We start from the raw sequence: 4440 nt of genomic DNA on the forward strand, positions 1-4440 counted from the left end.
TTGAAAGCCTGGATGTTCCCTGAAAAAGACTAAAGAGCCACCAAATGACATGTATTTATGATGCTTGCTAATATGTTTTCCTTCTTAACTTTGTATATGAACATCTAGCTTTCCTTATTGTTCCGGGCTGAGTTCATATCAAGCCACACCACCCCTGTTGGCATCTGCCTGAGCCACAGGCTAACTTCTGAGGAGGAATTCAGGAGGAATAAGAGAGCTAGCTTTACAAATCCAAGCCAATAGTAAGATAATATAGCTACTACAAAGAATTTAACCAATGCATTTAAAAATAATACACTTGTCAACTTAGAAATGGCCAAGTGTAAAAATAATTACCCTCCAGGAATTAACTGTACCAAATGATCACTGATACTACATTCCCCTTCTTTTTTGTTTTGTTAATGTTTTATGGTAGATAAAAAGAAGACAATAACAACAAACCAAACATTATAAGTAATATTAACAAAAGCTAATATTTATTGATCAGTTTCCATGGGCCAAGAACTAAGTAAGTACATTATAAAAATTGTCACAATTAAGCTTCACAACAGTCATATAAAACAATACTACCATTATCTCCATGTAAAAGAGAGTAAGTGATCCTCCCTATACCAGTTTTCATTTCATATAAGAAAAATCAGAACTGAACCAAACTTGTGAACAAATGGACTTAGAGAATGTCTACAGAGTGTGCCACCCCAAAACATCAGAATACATATTCTTAGCTGCACATGGAAGGTTCTCCAAAACAGACCACATACTAGTCCATAGAACATCATTAAGTAAATGCAAAGGAATTGAAATTATCCCATGAATATTATCTGATCATAGTGCAATGAAAATAGAAATCAAATGCAAAAGAAACCACAAAAACTCCATAAATACATGGAAATTAAGTAACACCCTCCTGAACAACCAGTGGGTCACAGATGAAATTAAAGAAGAAATTAAACAGCATCTAATATTAAATGATAATGCTGACACAACATAGCACAACTTATGGGACACAAGGAAAGCAGTCCTAAGAGGGAAATTTATAGCAGTGAACTTACACCAGGAATACAGAATGAGCTCAAGTAAACAACCTAATGTTGAACCTCAAACTTCTAGAAAAATAAGAACAAGTCAAGGCCAAAGCTCACATGAGGGAGGAGATTATACTCATTGACGATATTTTCAATAATTGGCAGAACATAAAGTTCATAGCCTGGCATACGTGGACACAGACAGAACACCTGCCCACTTTCAGATTGTTGTAAAGCGAGGCACAGCATATGAAGGGGACCTGAGGCTTGTATTTCTAAGCCACTATAAAATAAAAATAAAAACAAGACTTTGTCAAGGAGGTCCATAACCCCAAATCCTGTCAATTCTTGGATCAGCAATAACACTAATGAGAAAAAGGGAAGATAAATGTTTATATGATAATATTATAGAATACAGTATGTAATCTGATAAAGTGAGATATCATTATATCACACAGTAAATATTGTGTATCACTATCCATTATGCACTGTACTGTAACATATTATGTAAGTCCAACCAAGGCCCATGATGTACATGATGTTCAGGTCTCACAGATGTCACCTCAGGCCCTCAGCAGAAGGAAGATCACACAGAGCTGTAAGTTAAGCTTTCATCTTCTCCACTTTTACTCTGCAATAAAGCATCACATAAGTATAATAAGCCCACATGAGTGAACAAATGTTATGCATGGCTCGAATGTGCTTCCTTTCATTTACAATGTGAGAAGCAAACACCATCAAATTTGAGTAGCAATCTCGCAAATGATTGACGTGTTTAGCAAAGACTAAACAAACATGCACAAAAGCCAAACACATATTTAACTGAAAATTCTGTAGTCGGGTAGTGCAGCCACACGCCACTGGCATCTTGCTTTTTTCTCCCCCTCCTCCGTGTCCCCCTCCCCACTTCCTCTTTTCCTTTTATTCCAAGCCCCACCCACCAAAATGAACAGCTAGGAGGAGGAGAAGCAGCTGCAGCTCATTACCAGCCTGAAGGAGCAAGCTATAGGCCAATATGAAGACCTTAGAGCAGAGAATCAGAAAACAAAAGAGAAGTGTGACAAAATTAGGCAAGAATGAAATGTAGCCATTAAAAAACTGGAAGAATTTCAGAAAATTTCTCATATGGTTACAGAGGAAGTTAGTTTCATGCAAAACCATCTTGAAATAGAGAAGATTTGTCAAGAAAATGCCAAAGCTTTGGCCACAAAGCTAAATAAAGAAAATAAAACACTTAAGAGAATCAGCATGTTATCCATGGCCAAGCTGGGACCAGATGTAATAACAGAGGAGATAAGCATTGATGATGAAGATGCTACCACAGACATCGATGGTGCTGCTGAGACTTGTATCTCAGTACAGTGTCAGAAGCAGATCAACGAACTTCAAGATCAAATTGTATCTGTTCAGGAGGAAAAGAATATATTAGCCATTCAGCTGTAAAATCTCAAGAGCAAACTGGTGGAAGTAATTGAAGAAGTAAATAAAGTTAAACAAGACAAGGCTGTTTTACATGCCAAAGTTCTTGAACAGAGAAAAGTCTTTCTTAGAAAAATGCAACAGAGTGTCCATGTTGGCAGTAGAGGAATATGAGGAGATGCAAGTAAACCTGGAGCTGCAGAAGGACCTTCGAAAGAAAGCAGAGTCATTTGCACAAGAGATGTTCATAGAACAAAACAAGCTAGAGACAAAGCCACCTTCTGCTACAGAGCACTGTCCCTGACCAGCAGCTTTTGAAAGCTTTAGATGAAAATGCAAAACTCATCCAACAACTTGAAGAAGAGAGAATTCAGCATCAGCAAAAGGTCAAAGAATTAGAGAAGCAACTAGAAAATGAAGCACTGCACAAAGAGATACATAACCTCAAAAAGCAATTAGAGCTTTTAGAAGAAAATAAGAAGGAACTGGAATTGAAATACCAGAATTCTGAAGAGAAGGCCAGAAATTTAAAGCATTCTATTGATGAGCTCCAGAAACGAGTGAACCAGTCCAAGAATTCAGTACTTCCTCCACCTCCGCCTCCACCACCGCTTCCCCCTCCACCTCCCAATCCTATCCGATCCCTCATCTCCATGATCTGGAAACGATCCCACCCCAGTGGCAGTGGTGCTAAAAAAGAAAAGGCAATTCAACCAGAAACAACTGAGGAAGTCACAGATCTAGAGGCAAGCTGTTGAAGAGATGATGGATAAAATTAAAAAGGGAGTTCATCTTAGACCAGTTCATCAGACAGCCAGACTGAAGGCAAAGCCAGAATCTTCAAAGGCCTCTGAAAGTGCAGTGAATGAACTAAAAGGAACACTGGGGACACTTAACAAATCCACTAGTTCAAGAAACTTAAAATCTCTTGACCATGAAAACAGTGAAACTGAGTTAGAAAGGATTTTGTGTCACAGAAAGGTGACAGCAGAAGCAGATAGCAGTAGTCCAACTGGGATATTAGCCACCTCAGAGTCCAAATCCATGCCATTGTCGGGTTCTGTATCCAGTGTAACAAAAACAGCCTTGAACAAGAATACTCTGGAGGCAGAATTCAACAGCCGGTCCCCCCTCACACCTGAGCCAGGTGAAGGGTCCCGTAAATTGGAAGGATGCACAAGTTCCAAGGTTAGGTTTCAGCCTCCCAGTAACATTGGATACAGGAGAAAATACATTGGCAATGAAACAAAGCTGAACCAATTGTAGTTTTACATCCTGTTTCCACACATGAACCCCAAACCAAAGACCAGGTCGCCGAGAAAGATTCAGCTCAATGCAAGCACAATGAAGGTGAAACTAAGCCAGAATTCAAAGAAGACAGCGTTGGAAAAATGAGAGAGACAGACAGCTCCAGCTGCTGATCCATCAATCAGAAGGCTGACATGTTTGGAAGTCCTTTTCAATAAGCACATGATTCAGTTTGATGTATTGCTAAGGGCTATAGACATTCCGTTGGGTCACTGTATTCACAATATAGTTTCTTTTCTGGTGTCACTTTTATAAGTAATAACTATAAGCATAAATAAGCTGTTTAGCAAAACATACACATTCTAAGTAGTTTTTGGTTTTTGATCTTTCTTTATAGAGATAAGATTTTTCCTAGTTACTGTATGTATGAAGTATGGCTTTGTTTAGAAGATTACAAAGGATTCAGATGTTGGTATCTTTTTAGGAAATGTGCATACCACTCATCAAATTTAGTAATGTTGAAAGTTTGAGGTGTTTGTGGATAGTTGGATAAACAGAACTGAACGACTTAACATGATATAACCCCCCACCCAGGGCCAAACACAGCGGCTTGCACCCATAGTCCAGCTATTCTGGAGGCTGAGGCAGGAGGATTACTTGAGCCCAGGAGTTTAAGGCCAGACTGGGGAACATAGACGATGACTCAAAAACAAAACAAAATCCCTCAAAGAAGCTTCTGTTTTGGGTC

General features: G+C 38.8%; 1 pseudogene; it reads left to right on the forward strand.

Annotated features, from left to right (window-relative positions):
* Positions 1–1970: 1970 nt before the first annotated feature.
* Positions 1971–3865, forward strand: LOC101721370 (shootin-1 pseudogene; annotated as a pseudogene).
* Positions 3866–4440: the final 575 nt, after the last annotated feature.

The sequence above is a fragment of the Heterocephalus glaber genome, unplaced genomic scaffold (genome assembly GCF_053883595.1).
Source record: "Heterocephalus glaber isolate CG9 unplaced genomic scaffold, H.glaber_assembly_v1.0 deba00000594, whole genome shotgun sequence".
In the NCBI taxonomy this organism is placed as follows: Eukaryota; Metazoa; Chordata; class Mammalia; order Rodentia; family Bathyergidae; genus Heterocephalus; species Heterocephalus glaber.